We start from the raw sequence: 16,752 nt of genomic DNA on the forward strand, positions 1-16,752 counted from the left end.
ACGTTATATGAAGACACTCAACTGGACTTTTATTGAAATCATATTGAATCCATGGATTTTATTTGGGAGAAGTGATAACAAGTATGCCATCAATGAAGAAGACAAGGATTACTCTCTGATTTCTGCTGGAGCATCTTCTGGAGTTCCAAACGGGATGATCTGGGACAAAGATCATAGTGAGAGCAATGAGTCATCTTCTCTGTTTCTTCTTTCTCTCCTTAGTTGAGATCTTTTCCCTGAATAAAGTCTCCTTAGAATACAGTGCAGATGAGATCCAAGGAGACCATTGGTTAAGGAGATCACATGACACTCAGAAGTAGCTTTAATGTGCTATAGGTGATCCTTACACTCTGATGCAACACCTGCTCACACATTTCTTGAAGATCATTTGGGGCTTGGGAACCCAGGGTCCATTCCAAGATCTGACCTTATGAGTGAGATCAGCTGCCACATGAGGGCCCCTTTTAAAAGTCATAGGTCTCACATGAAAGTAGTGGCTGATCTAGTTACTATTGTTCGATAATACATACAATGAAAAAAATGCTACTGTGAGTGGAATAATTTTTTAAAGGTTTTATTTATTTATTTATTAATGATAGGCACACAGAGAGAGAGAGAGAGAGAGAGGCAGAGACATAGGCAGAGGGAGAAGCAGGCTCCATGCAGGGAGCCCAATGCAGCACTCGATCCCAGGACTCGATCCCAGGACTCCAGGATCACGACCTGAGCTGAAGTCAGTCAGACACTTAACCGCTGAGCTACCCAGGCATCCCAGAGTAATTCTTTTTTTGTTTGTTTTTTTTTAATATTATTTATTTATTTACTCATTCATGAGAGACACACAGAGAGAGAGGCAGAGACACAGGCAGACAGAGAAACAGGCTCCAGCAGGGAGCCTGACGTGGGACTCGATCCTGGGTCTCCAGGATCACACTCCGGGCTGCAGGCGGCATTAAACCGCTGTACCACCAGGACTTCCCTGGAGTAATTCTTTTTAAAAAGGATTTATTGACTTATTTGAGAGAGAGAGAGAATCTGTTTTTTTTTTTTTTTAATTTTTATTTATTTATGATAGTCACACAGAGAGAGAGAGAGGCAGAGATATAGGCAGAGGGAGAAGCAGGCTCCATGCACCGGGAGTCCGATGTGGGATTCGATCCCGGGTCTCCAGGATCGCGCCCTGGGCCAAAGGCAGGCGCCAAACCGCTGTGCCACCCAGGGATCCCGAGAGAGAGAATCTGTACACGCATGAGTGGGGGGAGGGGCAGAGGGAGAGGGAGAGAGAGAGAGAGAATCTCAAGCAGACTCCCTGTTGAGTGTGGAGCCTGACAGTGGGGCTTAATCCCGTGACCCTGAGATCATGACCTTAGCCAAAATCAAGAGTTGGACGCCTGACTTAGCCACCCACGCGCCCTTGGTTGAAGTAATTCTCAAATGTGATTTGGTCATCTACAAAATAGGTGTGTATGGGTGAGACATGTTACTTTAGCTATAGATGGCGCTTGATGACCACAACAATTGGAGAACCCCTATTCTGGTATATAGCGAACTCCCCTTCTAGGGCATTCTGCAACCTTCTTAACTGGATTAACTCAAAGACCAAGGGCTATTGCATGTAATCTCATTTCTTGTCAGATCCTTCTGTGCTCCTGGAAGATTTCTAAACTAAAACCTATTCAAAATTCAAAATTCTTCAAGCCTGTAACTTGTAATATAGTCTTACAAGTTCACAAAGTGGTGCACTTTTTCCTCTCCTGTATCTAGGTGATAGGTACCCAGTATAATAAGAAAAACATATTAGCCTTCTAACAAAATAGACTAATCATCCACAGGTAAAGCAGCATTCATGTGTACAATGAACATTGCATGAAACAAGGATAATAATAGTCCCCATTTCTCAAGGTTATGGTGAAGAACAAGGGATCTGATGCATAAGAAGCCATTTGTAAATCTTGAAGCTTTATATAAATGCTGTTTTGCTCTTCAGCCCTTTAGAAAGTTACAAAAGAAACAACCATCTTGGTTCCTGCCTTTGAGGCATTTAAAAGCAGATCTAGGTGAGCAATTAAGGAGAAATTGCAAGGTAACTTGGAAGCAAGCTCCTGCCAATAACAGAGCTGCTGTACCAAGAGCCAGCTCTGCCACACAAAGGTGGAGCAACCCACTGTCCTGTCCCAGGAAAGGTAGGCTGCTTCTCATGGCAGCAGGGGCCTGCGGCTCCACCCTCCTTTCTCCCTCCTCTCCCTTTGAAAAGCCGTCCTTCCCCTGCAGATTTCCAGGCTGAGCTTCTCGGCTACTCAGGGCCTGTCTCTTTCTAATAGTTCCTTTGCCCCTGTGACTTCTCCTTCCTCCCACACGGCAATATTCAATCCATTCTGCTAGCAGTCCTGGGATTTGTGCTCTGTGGTACGCGTTGCTGATGAAAACAATGTCAAAAAGAACCCACAGCAGGCTTTCTGTCCTTGGCTCCAGGTAAGAGCCTTGTGTTTTCATCACTTCATTTATTATGCTCCCATTTTGAAATGCTGAGCACATGTACCCACTGTTCTTTCATCTGAAAAGGTCCGGGGCTGCTGGGAGGTATTCACAGGTAATTAATTTGTCAGGGTAGGAGAGGCAGGCTTGCCAAATACAGGCAAAAACCTCCAAATTCACACCTCATCTAGCAGTTGATTAGTTCTTCAAATGACCATGAATAATATAAAAATGGTGGGGGTGGGGAGTGGTAGGGAAGATAGACCTACAAATGGATGAGGCTTTAATGCAAAGCTTGATGCATTCATACTTTTTGCTTCTTTACTGGCAATAGTTCCCCCTTGTAAATGAATTCCTGTGGCTACCACGTCAATCTCCTAGGTAAAGAAGTGTGCTGATTGCCTCATGTGGTTCTTGTGTAGGCAAAAGGAAAGGTTTGCTTTCTACTTTTTTTCCTTTCCTTTTCCTTTCCTTTTCTTTTAATCTTTTTTCTTTCCATGCTTTTCTGTGCCTTCTTCCTTCTTTCTTCCTTCTTTCAAAGAAATCCATGCGTTAAACTGGCTCTAAATTAAAGATACCATGAACAAATGTTCCAAACTTAATATTGGGAGACATGGTCTGATGACAAGAGAGAATATTTGCTACCAGCTGAAAAACCAGTCTATGTTATGGCCACTGTACTTACAGATTAGAGAAGTCTCTGCAGGTAGATTGATTGTCCCTTTAGGAGTTTGGACGATTGACAGTCTGGAAGTAACAAGAGTGTAATGTTTGTGAACCTTGTGAGTAAAGCTGCCTGAGAAACTCGACACATGATAGCCATCTAATATCTTCTAGTTTCCTTCATCCTTTGTAAGTCACCAGTGATTTGAACAATAAGTAACAGAGTGATTAAATTTTATAAAGTTTCTAATGACTTGTTCTGTAAGCAGTTTTTAATATCTGGAAATGCAAGGGGAATATAGTGTCTCAGTGACTATATTTCCAGTATACCTTGTTTCACGAACTAAATGTGCCTGGGAAGTTGTATAGTTAATGTTTGGAAATCACGTTGTATTCATATGCATTAGGAATATTCTTCTGTTAACAATATCCTAGAGGGATCTTTTCTTTGGGGATGGAAAGGAAAACATGAGTTTGGTAAATTTTGATTTTTTTTTTTTTTTAATTTTTTTTTATTTATGGTAGTCACAGAGAGAGAGAGAGAGGCAGAGACACAGGCAGAGGGAGAAGCAGGCTCCATGCACCAGGAGCCCGACGTGGGATTCGATCCCGGGTCTCCAGGATCGCGCCCTGGGCCAAAGGCAGGCGCTAAACCGCTGCGCCACCCAGGGATCCCAAATTTTGATTTTTTTATCTTACTTATGGTTTTCTTGGTTATTCAGTTCAACTAGCTTTAAATGAGAATCTGTTATGTTCTAGGTATTGCTTTGGCACACTCACAGAATATAATCTTACAGAATTCTTTCAAGAACCACCTTAGTTGTGTACATAAGGGCCAAGTGTCTAATAACTTGCTCAGGACCCATGGAGTTAGCAAGTGACATAATCAAGATTTGAATCCAGGACTCCTGCACTGTTATCTTGCCCAGCCACTATTTATAAGGTCTGATATTACTACCTTTTCTCTTACTCTGAACAACCTGGGACTTTGAAGACAATGTCATTTTAGGAAAGTTTCTAAAAAAAAAAAAAAGGAAAGTTTCTAAACTTCTCAGAGTTTTGGTCAACTCACCTGTAAAATGAGGATAGTATCTGCCTCAAGCATAAGGATTGGAGAAAATAAAGTACCAGCCACATCAAAGGTCCTTAAGTGTTAGCTACTATTACTGTCCTGAGTGGTAGTGGTAGCACTTACACAGATGTTTGCCTGTCAGCCTTGACTATGGAACCCAAGGGAATGGGGACACATCTTGTTCACCCAGGGGACATTTCTGTGGGGCAAGTAGAATATGCTACCAGGGGTTTATTATGTTGTGTCATAGAATCATAGGAAATGTAATAGGTTTTCAAATTCATTAAAAACCCCTTAGATTTCCTAGTCACTTTCCATCCATCCACAGAACCAAGGAGATGCCTTTCATCATGTTTACCAGGCTCTAAGGAAAAGGTTTATTGACCTTTGGTCTGTACCCTGGGTTCACGTTCTGACTCTGCTTCCCTGCAGGTGTTATGAGCTCACCTGCTGTTTCCACCTTGGAGTTTCTCATTGCAGGTCCTCTCCATGGAAATGTCACACTCACTCTCAATTCATCTTTGGATCACATTTCTCACTTATAGTTAGATTAAACTAGATTCTTGATTATTTTTCCAATTTGTTATTTAGGGCACTTATAAATGTTCGCCTCTTCTGAAAACAGAAGCACTTTTTGTAACCTGTATTCTGGTATTCCAGATAGTAATAAGTCTAATCAGAAACACCATACAGCTGCTTTCCACACCAGGGCAGTAGGAGAATTACATGCAAATCTTGAACACTGAAGAAGAGGGCCGAAGGTGGAGCTAACCTGGTGAGTGCCTTACTTACAGATCCCTGGGGGTGGGGTGTGTTTTGGAATCTTCTTTTCCAGGACAATGGCTAATATGGTGCCTAATGGGATGCCTGTTACAGAGGAGTTGCTCAATAAATACTCCCTGAGGGGAGCAGATCAGCTATCCCAAACCAGGAAAGACGAGTTATTGGATTTAAGTAGCTCTCAGATGCCGCTGGACCCCATCACCCAAACCCTGATATAGGGGATTGCTCCTTAAACTGCAATGCCCTCGACTTCCCTGCCTTCTCTTCTTTTTGAATTCCATTTGGTCAAGTGTCACCTGCTCTCTGAAGCTTTCACTGGTTTCCCCAGATAGAATTAATTCCATCTTGCTCTTTTGTTTTCTTTTAAAAACCGTTTGACCCCAGGACTCTCCTATAGCGATAACCATGCACCAGGCACTCTGAACTGCAGCTCTGATTTGGCTTTGGGCAGACCTGGTCTCAAGTCCTAACATCAAGAATTACCAGCTATAGATTCACAAGCCACTTCTCCAAATCTTGACTTCTTGAGTATAGTGAGGATAATAACACTTAACTCATAAGGTTAACAGAAGGATTTGAACATCATCCCTGTAGACATGTATTTCCATCACACCCAAACCATCAAAATCAGAAATTTGGTTTCTGTTTACTTCTGTAGCACCTACTTCAGTACTAGGCATTTAAGAGAGTCTCAATAGTTTTTGTATTTGTGTGTGTGAAAAATATAAATGGATGGATGTGGTGGTAATAATTGTTATATAATAATTAAATAGTACCCATCATATGTCTGGCATAGTTCTAAATGCTTTGCAAATATTAACGCATTAACCACATAACAATAGCAATAATGGGTGTCATGAACTAGACTATTATCTCTTCCCTGAATGCAGAGCTAAAATGGTAGGAATGGGGTGTGTGTGTGTGTGTGTGTGTGTGTGTAAGAGAGAATGAATGGGAGAGAGGGAAGGAGGATGAAGATTTATTATTTCAGAGATTAAGTCTCAACCCACATTACTAAGGAAAGTTTCTGTGGACCCCTTTTATTACTTTTTTTCTTTTGCCTTTAGTGTTTTCTGACCCTGCTCCCTGAGGGTGCTTAGCACAGTTTATCCCTCCTATGTCCTTCCATTGATGCCCTGACTGATGACTGGTGATAAACAGCTTGATAAACAAATTAAAGTCACAGTAGTCATAGCTGATTGTGGCACAATTCACCAATGTCTTTTATAGATTGCATGCACGTTAGAATGAGTTGCCAGTGATTAAGTCTAAAACAAGGAATAATATGGGAGTGTTTTCCAGAAAGATTCTCAACATTTCTAATAGTGAAGGGAATTGAAGAACTTAAAGCAGGAATAGAAGCAGGAAAGTATGTGTTCAGTGGGTATTGATCGTGAAGCTTAATGAAGGAAGTTCAAGAAAGAAGAACAGAAACAAGAGTGGAAGACAGCGTTGTGCCTCAGGTGTGAGGCCCTGAAGTAGACGATAGAGTTCTATTTCTGTGGCTGAGCCCTGGATTACTGTTAGCCATGGTAATTACAGAGGAGCTTCTTAATGCTTCAGAAGAGTGGTTGAAGATCTGTGAATATTGCTACTTGTACAGTAATATCTGAAAACGTTCTATTTAATTCTTTTTTGAGCTTATTCTGTATTGAACAGTCATGGCATGCAATGCTTCTGAGGTGAGGGTTCTGATAATCAGCATTTTTTTTTGAAATGACAATGCACTATATATTGTATGAGCTAAGAATCAATTAGACCATAAGCCTGGATTTGATTTGAAGGGTTCAGTGTAACTTTTAGGCATTATCAAATGAAACAGCCACAGCCCTTGAAAGATTAAAGACAGTGTGGCAAACTTTTGGCATAGGTAGTAAATTTGCATTGGTCTTTCCAAAGGATTCACTAAAATCTCCGAACAGGCAGCATGGCATGAGAGGAAAAGCTACGTACCATCTAGAATACCAAGCTCTGAATGCACCTGAAATGCAGCCTTGCACACATCACCTAATTTGTATTTCAATTTTACATGTCTGAAAAATCAAGAATATAACACTAAAGACTCCTTTTTTACCCTCCAATTTAATATTCCTATTCATTTCTTCGAATTCTGCGAAACTGTAAAATCCGCCCCCCCTCAAAGTTCTTATTTCAAAAGAAAAAGATCTTGCTATGGTTGACAATGGAATGCATTTTCTAGGGTATAAAAGATAGTTTCTACATTGAGCAGGGTGACAAGAGCATAGCTGACTATCCCCCAAACCCCAGGGGACTCTACAGTGTGAAAGAGTAATTCATCTTCTACAAAAGTACTTGTCTAATGCCTATGGAACTGCCCCAAAGTGTCTCCTTCTTGCTTATTACTCACATTTCATCAATTCCAGTGTGCTTTAATGCTGTTGGTTTTTTAAAAAAATCTTTTCCAAAAGTTGTCAAAGGAAGATTTTTACAAAACTATGCCATAACATTTACCTCACGATCATAAAACCTTACCAATTGTGTGATGCATCGTGATTTCAGAGCATAGTTTGTGAAAGAATGTATGTCTTAGGAATGATGAAATAGGGTGTTTCTTTATTCTGTTCTTTTTCTTTTTCTTTGTATCTTCTCATACACTACACCTATTTCTTCTCTCTCTTCGGGGACCCTAATATGAACTGAACATTTTTATAATGTGGAGTTAAATTCTCTACCCTTATTTTTTTTAAGATTATTTATTTGACAGAGAAAGAGAAAGTGTACATATGTGCACCCATAAGTAGGAGGAGGGGCAGAGGGAGTGAGGAGGGGGAGGGGTAGTGGGGAGGTGGAGGGGTAGAGGGAGATGGTAAAACACGCTCCCTGCTGAGCAGGGAGCCTGATGCAGGACTCTAGTCCAGGACCCTGAGATCAGGACCTGAGCTACCCAGTGCCCTCCTTGCCCTTGTTTTAAAAGCACTGGAGTTGAATGCCTCCCCCCTTTTTCCCCTAAAACACTTACAAATTCAAAAAACTTTTAAGTGTGTGTGTGTGTGTGTGTGTGTGTGTGTGTGTGATACTGTCTATGAGCTCTTCAAGTTTTCTGAAGGTTAGTATAATTCAGTAGCAGAAATATTCAACTCATCTTTACAGGATAAAAATATGTGTGTTTTTTGGAGAATGCATATGCAGTATTTGGTCACAGGTTGCTGGAATGTTTTGGAAAATTTACAGCAGTTAGCTGGTCGGGTATATTGTATGGACTTTGAGGTCTGGTTTGGCAGTTCCTGCACAGGATCCCAGGTACATCAATACTCTGACCAGGGAATTGTCACTGAAAACAGTGTCAGTTTCCCAGTGCTGTCATAACAAACTGGGTGGCTTCAAATAATTTCTCACAGTTCTGGAGACCTGAAATCAAGTTATAAGCAGCATAGGTGCGTCTGGAAGCTCAGGGTGAGAAACTATCCCATGGCTCTGTCCTAGCTTCTGGTGGTTTGCAAGCAGTCCCTCGTGCTTCTTGGTTTTTAGATGTGTCACCAAAATTTCTGTCCCCATTTTCATATTCTTCTTTTCTGCTGTGTGTCCTGGATTTCCTCCTTTCTCTTATGAAGACACCAGTTGTTGGATTTAGGAGCCATTCTAATCTAGGATGACCTCATACAACTAACTGTCTGCAGAGGTCCTATTTCCCTTTTTTTTTTTTTTTTTCTTTTAAAGATTTTATTTATTTATTTGGGAGAAAGAAAATGTGAGCACAAGCAGAAGGGAAAGGGCAGAGGGAGAAGCAGGCTTCCTGCTGAGCAGGGAGCCCACTGCACTCAATCCCAGGACCTTGAGATCATGGCCTGAGCCAAGGCAGATGCTTAACTGAGCCACCCAGGCGCCCCTGCAAAGGTCCTATTTCCAAATAAAATTACATGCTGAGGTTCTGGGTGGACATGAAATTTGGGGAGATGCTCTTCAACCCTGTACAATGCAAAAGTGTAAGAAGTATACCAGGAAGAAGGGATGGCCACCCACAGCTAGACCAGCTCTCTTGAACCTGGAGAATAAGACCTGCTTTAACATGGGTTGATCTGGGCACACATAACAATGAATATTTTTATAGTCCTTTGGATGCTACAGATGTTATTCGCATACCTTTAATTACTCAATGATTGAATATCAAAAGGAGTAACAATGAGGGGTGAATGAGAGGCAAGGAAGCCTGCTGTCCATGTGGCATCTTAGGAGGATGCTTGGAGGTTCAAACAACCAGCTGCCTGTGGCATAGCTGACATATCTCTGTGTTGACTTGCCTTCTTCCCTGATTTACCTTCCTGCTCCTGGAATCCCACTTGATAAATTTCTTAGACACATGTCTCTCAGGGTGGCTCTGCTTTCTGCGGGAACTGAGGCTAAGATAGAGCTATTGGAAGCAGTTGCTTTCTGGCTTTCCTTGACAAAAGTGTGCCCCTAGTAAATGTGTCTCATTTGAAAATTTTTGGCTTGAGGCTGGATGACTGAGGTGGTTCAAGTGAGGCCCCATTAGTGAACTACAGATCCAAAGTGACCCGTTAAGCTTCATTTTATTTCATGACTAGACTCCATTTTGTTCTATGACTTCCATGCAGTCATCCTGAGAATATGTACCTACTTCATAAAGGAGATGAATAACTTTCATTCACTCTAGGCTGCATGAATGGGCCTCGCTTTCCATCCCTCCATGCTCCACAGTATGGCTTTCACCCCACTGCTCACTGTGAATATATTCTTTCTTTCTTTCTTTCTTTCTTTCTTTCTTTCTTTTTTCCTTCCTTCCTTTCTTTTTTTTAAGATTTTATTTATTTATTCATGAGGGATGCAGAGAGAGAAAGGAGCAGAGACACGGGCAGAGGGAGAAGCAGGCTCCACATATGGAGCCTGATGTGGGACTCGATCCCGGGTCTCTAGGATCATGCCCTGAGCCAAAGGCAGGCGCCAAACCACTGAGCTACCCAGGTATCCCACATTCTTTCTTTTTTGAGAGAGAGCACAAGAGAAAGAGATAGAGAGCAAGCATGAGTGGAGGACGGAGGGAGATGGAAAAGCAGGCTCTCCCCTGAGCAGGCAGCCTGATGCAGGACTTGATCCCAATATCCTGGGATCATGACCTGAGCCAAAGGCATATGCTTAATCCACTGAGCAGTGACCCAGGCACCTTGTGAATATATTCTTACTCCCTTCTTCATCCCAGACATCCAATATCATAGTTTCTTAGGGTTGCATGTCATAAATGTTTTTTAAAATTGTCCTATCTTCCCTCTCCACAGCCCACAGCCCAGCCATTTCTCACTGAACCATCACAACCACATCCTACTTGGTTTTATCATTTACATTCCCTTCCTTTCTACTACATTCTCTGTACCCACTACCTACTGTAATGTTTCAAAATGGACTGCTTTGTGTCTCCTCCTTATCTTAAAAACAAACACGAAAACAAAAAACAAAATTGGAAAACAAAGAACTCACTATTGGTTCCCATTACTTACAGGATTAAATCCAAATGCCTAGGTTTCTTTGATCATACTCCTCATGTCATGTTTCCCTCAACATCCTCTGCCCATCTCTTCAACGTCATGACCCCAACTCTTGTCATACACTACAAATTTCCCACTTGGCTCATAAATGCCAAGTCTTATTCTATTCGCCTTTCTTTCTGCCCATAATGTCTATCTTTTTCTTTCTCCTATGTATTCTTGAGATGTGACGTAAACAACATTGCAGATTTAATTGCTCTGCTTTGTGTGTTCCCACACCTTTTTTTTTTTTTTTTTGGTGGTTGTTATTATATTGAAAATCTTCACCTTCTTCCCTACTCTTCCATATTAGAATTTCATATTAGAGATTCTTGTGAGTAGGACCTGGGTTTTGTCATCATTATATCCCCATCAACAGTTGTCTTGTTTAGATACTGAGAAAAAAAATTTTTTTTCCCCAGAAGACTGGAAGGATGAGGAAATTTATCATCCCACCCAGAAAAACAATGTTGGTGAAGCACCAGCATGGCTTTGCACCCCATGGGAAGGAAAATCTAGGGTTAGCATGTCAGATTGTATTTTCTGCCATGCTCATAACTACTGGTATATAAGACAGTTTAGAAGGAAATCTTGGAATAAATCATCCAAATTGGGGTGCACGGGTGGCTCAGTTGGTTAAGTGTCTGCCTTCATCCCACGTCATGTCCAGGGTCCTGGGATCAAACCCCATGTCGGGCTCCCTGCTCAGTGGGGAGTTGGCTTCTTTGTTGGCCCCTACACCCTCTCATGCTCTCTCTCTCTCTGTCTCTCTCTCTCTCAAATAAATAAGTAAAATCTTTTAAAAATCATCCACATCTTATTTGGTAAGAATCTGCTGAATTGCAGGCTAGATCCCAAGGAGAGATGATGCTTTCCTGGTTAAGCAGAGTAATAATATTCTACATCTCTTGTTTCTTGCTCCTGGATAGCCAGTGCCTGCTAAATGATTGAATCTGCAGCTTAGAAGCATCAAACATTTTCTGTGTAGCTTGGAGGTTGCAGTTCACAATTATCTAGTCTGGACGCCACTGAGAAGTGATAATTAGGTGCTAAATGTTAACTGGATTACAGCTGGGATCGCTCCCACCGGCCATTTAACACCTCATCAGGGGTCGAGCCTTAAATATTGTTTTCTACTTAATCTTCCTGTGCAGCTGCCTCTTTCTGACCTTTCTGCAACAGTCTATATTTTATCTTTCTGTCCAATTTTGGGACAGCCACATCTGTTCACCTATTTTATATCAGTATCCTTAGCACATAAGTAGAAATCTGTGATTCTTCAAAGAGGGTAGGAGGAGCCAAGAGCCTTGGAGTGTCTCTGAATTTTTCCCAGAAAGAGAATTTACTGGAATCACAATGGCAACCATATATTGCTGACTTCCTATGCACAAGATAGCCCATAAAGTCTGTACAAGGATTATTTGGTTTATGAATTGTTATGTATTCTTACCATCCCCATGCCACAAATGTGGAAACTAGAGTGATAGGAAGTTTGGATGGACTCTGAGCCCTTGTTCTTAAGCATTGTGCTGTGTAGGGGCTCCAAATTATTTTATCCCGGGCACGTCCATTTCCTCATTTGGCACCAAGCATGCATAGAGACACTGTTCCTCTTTAGTGCTTCAGGTGTGAGGGGTGTATGTACTCAACCCCCATGAGCATATATCAGAGTGTCTGAAGTGTTAAAACAAAAAAAGTGTCTAATGAGTCTGAGAAGGACTGTTTATGTGAAGCCAATGAGGGAAATTTCCCAGGCAAAAATATAGGTTGTAACAAAGACTTACAGACCAATGGGATTAAGTTCCATGTGAGCTGATTTAGAGAAGATGGGAAAGCCACAGATAGAGAGGTTTGAGAGTATTTTTACTCTCAAAAATATTTATTTATTCATCAATGTCTCAGATCACTTTAAATGTCACTAAAAGCAAAAGGATATGTGATTTTATTTCTATATTCATTATATAAAACATTTCAAGACATTACTCATACAGTGGCTGTAGATTTTTTTCTCATGGTGTTTTCTTTTTTATTCTATTACATTGGTATTTTGTAAATAATTTGCATTCACTTTGGCTTTTGATTGTGGATTTTCTGTTAGAGAAACTCTACATGACTCAAAGCATTCTTATTTTGTAGTAGCAAATCTAGCAGTTCTAATAGTAATTTTGAGTTTCCAACTTATATTTTGTTCTGAAACTTATTTACCAATATTTATTGTGTCAACAAAATAGATTTTTATTATTGTACCCTTTTTTTAAACTGTAGGGAAGGAAAAATATTTCCTCAGCTCTTCCAAGGTCTTATAGCTGGTGTGATCATTAAATTGACATCCAAGACAGATCAACAGGAGAAAAAAAATTAATTTCTTACTTATGGGCACCCCAAAGAAATGAGACTCAAGGGCTAGTCAGTTTATAAGGGGTCTGGGGCTTCACAGAAAAGATGGGAAGATGAGAAGAGCAAATAAATGTTCGATAAACAAATGTTTGCCATTCCAATGGGAGACAGCAGGACACAGAGAAGACTTTAAACATATAGGCCCTGCCGAGCTCCTCCCAGCTGATGGCAACTGTCCCAAACTCTCTGTAGTTGTCTCTAGTGATAGCTGTCTTCCTGGGCCAGGTCCTCTGTCTAAATTCTTAGAGGTAGTTGAGAGCAAAGTTAAAATCTCTTCCTGAGTTTATGGGCCTTGATTGTCTTCAGCTCACAATAATCCACATGCCAAAGTGGCGCATTCCCCTCAGAACCAAATCCACTGAGAATATGCATATTGGGTAAGTTGTTTGGTTGGCTGTATATTTTTTCTAAATATTCCTGTGAAATTGTACTTTCAAAAAGGTAATTTCAGCCCTCACTGGCTTAGTTGCCATTCAAGATACTTTCTCTGGTACAATTTGTTATTCTGAGGTTTTCTCTAGGTGGTTGTTTTTACACTTCTTCTTCAGCATGTATTTTCTTAGTGTTAACCATATATCTGGCTTGATCTTGGGACAAACTCACTTAGCATTTTAATCTGGATCTTGCTTAATCCTTGTCACTCAGCTGATATAGACTGCACATTTACAATGCTAGTTTAATCATTCTGGAAACATTTGGTCATGAATAAAAGAACTCAGCAGCTGTTCCAGCTTGCAGACAGGATGAGACCCTTCTTTATAGAGCTGTTCTGGGGGCTACTGTACATTCAAGTGACCTTGATTCCTTGCTTAAGAGAGAGACAAATATAAAATCAGACATTTTATTAAAATACTGTGTATATGCTGAGCCTCACTAATCAGCCCCAGGAAACTTTTGGGGTCTTGTAGGGTCATTTTATCTTTCTGTCTTTTCCTCATCCCTCAAAAAGAAGCAATTTGTACTTGCTAAGTGTTTGACAAACAAAATGGCAGGGATGGAAGAACATAAAAATTGTATCACATTTTTTTTTCTGTGATGCAGACTTATTTGTTCATTACAAATGAACCCTGTTAATGCTGTATTTTCTGTGGTTCAGCGGTAAATAGTTGGACTAAATAAATTAAACAACCTGTGGACTCCTGCCAGTCCCTTCTTTGTGTAGGAATCTTCTTCATTATCAGAGATATTGTTGCCTTGCACCCTGGTCCTTCTCCCCAGCTCAGTCTCTAAGTATTGCAAAGATGCTTTGAGAATCTGTTTATTATTCTCTGTGTCTATCAGGATAGGCTAAATTGTGGGGAAAAATAACCCCACAATCTCAGTGGCTTCAAACCTCAGTTTATCTTGCTCCTAGAACATGTTTATTGCAGGTTGTCTGGGGGCTTTGTCTCTCTCAGGGACTCACTGAGGGAAGCTCCATCTCAACTATCAAGGCAGGAGAAAGGGGATGTGGCAAATGGAGGTCTGGACTATAGACCTTTTGCCCAGATGTGACATCATCACTGCCCACTCACGTTTTATCAACAGCAAGTTTCATTCCATTTCTACCTATGTCTACAAGAAGAAGCCAAATTTCTTGATCAGCAGTGCTAATGACTACCACATCCCTGGGCTACACAATCCTGTGGAGTTCCAGGCTATAGTTGGCTTGCTGTGATCCTTCCTTACATTCTTCCGAGGTTCAGCTGAAGACATACACCCAGAGATGGCTATAAGATTTGTGGGGTTCAGTGTGAAATGAAAATATGTGGCCACTTATTCAAAAATTATTAAGAGTTCCAAGAGAGTAGCACCTGAAGTCCTAAGTGTGGAGCTCTGTGCAAAAATGCAGTTCACAGGTCCATAAAGCTGGACCTGAATACAACCCAGGAAGAGATGTGGGAAGACAGTCCTCTAGGAGAAGCCATTGGAGGATGCTAAATTAAATGTGTGTGCTTGCCCAGGAAGGCCACATACAGTACAGCAGATTGTCTGCCTGTCTCACAGGAGGTGCTGTCAGAATAAGTAAGACAATGTAAGGGAAGGATTTTTCCTTTGTGAATCCCTACAGGGTGGTGACCTCTAAATTCAAGGCATAATCATTTTCCAACAGTGGTTTAATAACATCAGTTACACTCCTGTGACTGAACTGTCTCACTCTTGTAATTTCCTTAGAGGAGGAAGGTTGGGAACATCCTTCCCCACCCTGACTTTCTCTGGGGGAGGAAATATGGTAGCCTGCCAATAAGCATTAGAAATTATTTCCTTGGGCAGCCCGGGTGGCTCAGTGGCTTAGCGACATCTTCAGTCCTGGGTGTGGTCCTGGAGACCCGGGATCGAGTCCCACGTCAGGCTCCCTGCATGGAATGAAGCCTGCTTCTCCCTCTGCCTGTGTCTGTGCCTCTCTCTCTCTGTGTGTGTCTCTCATGAATAAATAAATATAATTAAAAATTATTTCCTTTTGCCTGTGTCCATTTCAGCAAAGCTAAGCCAGAAGAACAGGTTTATTTAGGAGATGGACAAGAGGACTATTAACTGGAACTTCTCATTGAGATGAGCTCCAGTCTATCATGTCCCCCCTAAAACAACCCTAGGGAGTCTGCCTGGCTTGGGTTGATCTTTGAGATTTGGAGATTTTATTTTGATTGTTTTAAAATATAAGAAGGCAAATTGGCTATTTAATCTTTTGGATTAAACTCTTTATGGAGTCATCTACTTGTGTAAAAGGTGTGAGGGGCAATTTGTATAGCTCTATGCCTGATAGGAATGCTATGGGTGCTATTGATGCCCTGCCCTGTCTAAACCATGCGCCTGCCATGGGGAGTGGCTGCCCAGGGCTTGCCACCTGTCTCCTCTGCCTCTCCTGTGGAACTGCTCATGGCTAACGAATGACTCACTGATAGGTGGGTACAAAAGACCAGACCCCTTGCTTCAAGGTGAGGACGACTTTGTGGTGTGATTTATGTTGTAGAATCCTCTGTGGACCAGGTTGAGGCTGCCATTGATCTGAGACCATATCCCTGCTCAATCTATTCCTTTCGGTAGCCTGGTATTCTCTCTCTCTCTCTCTCTCTCTCTCTCTCTCTCTCTCTCTCCCCTTTTCAGGATTTTCTTGAGGAGCACCTCTCAATAAACCCTGGTCTCAGGATCTGCTTCTAGGGAATCCCACATAAGAAACTATATCTGTCCTATTGAGAGATTGATCTTGAATAGTTGTCACTGAGTCAGAATTTAAATGCAAGGACAGAGACTATGGGTGCATTCTTTTCCTAGTGACAAGGGCCTGGTGTTGGCAATATTAGAGAAATTGCCTCTCTTTTTCTTTTCCTGGTCTGTAGATGGCTAAACAAGCAGCAGATGAAAGACGAAGATCTGTGTTAATGTCACTGTTAATGTCACTGATGAGGGCTGCTCCTATATGGCAGCCATCCTACTAGCAGTGCTTCTTCTGACTTGGGTTTCAGGGGAGCTGTTGTACCACATCCTACTTCTCTTGTCCCTACTCTGCAGCTCCTAGTTAACCACTTACTGATGGTATGACAGTAGTCATAGCTAGCAGGCACACTGACTGAGTGCTTTCTACAGGTCAGCACCTTAAATCACGAAAATCACTCCATGGGGTAGGTCCAAGGTGGTAGAGCTGATAGGGGACAGAGCCTATTACCAGCTTGGCTCTAGGTTCCATCTCCTTACTCCTTTGTTCTACTGCCTCACAGGTAGGAATAGAGAATTATTCTCACCTACTTTATAGGGTTGCAAGATAAAATGAGATATTGTGAATTAAACCCGAAGTATAGGGGAACCCTGGGTGGTTCAGCAGTTTAGCGCCACCTTCAGCCCAGGGCCTGATCCTGGGGACCCAGGATCGAGTCCCATGTTGGGACT

General features: G+C 41.6%; 1 long non-coding RNA gene across 10 annotated transcripts in view; it reads left to right on the top strand.

The window, feature by feature from the left end:
- LOC140626027 (uncharacterized) overlaps positions 1 to 16,752 on the top strand; it is a 52,100-nt gene that overhangs the window by 21,155 nt on the left and 14,193 nt on the right. For 2 of the 10 annotated variants that reach the window (XR_012025273.1, XR_012025275.1), the window contains exon 3: positions 4,871 to 4,985. The exons of the other annotated variants lie outside the window; for them this stretch is intronic. This is a non-coding gene — a long non-coding RNA (uncharacterized lncRNA). The remainder of the gene's footprint in view (positions 1 to 4,870; positions 4,986 to 16,752) is intronic. 10 annotated transcript variants of the gene reach the window in all.

The sequence above is a fragment of the Canis lupus genome, chromosome 37 (assembly GCF_048164855.1).
Source record: "Canis lupus baileyi chromosome 37, mCanLup2.hap1, whole genome shotgun sequence".
Classification (NCBI taxonomy): Eukaryota; Metazoa; Chordata; class Mammalia; order Carnivora; family Canidae; genus Canis; species Canis lupus.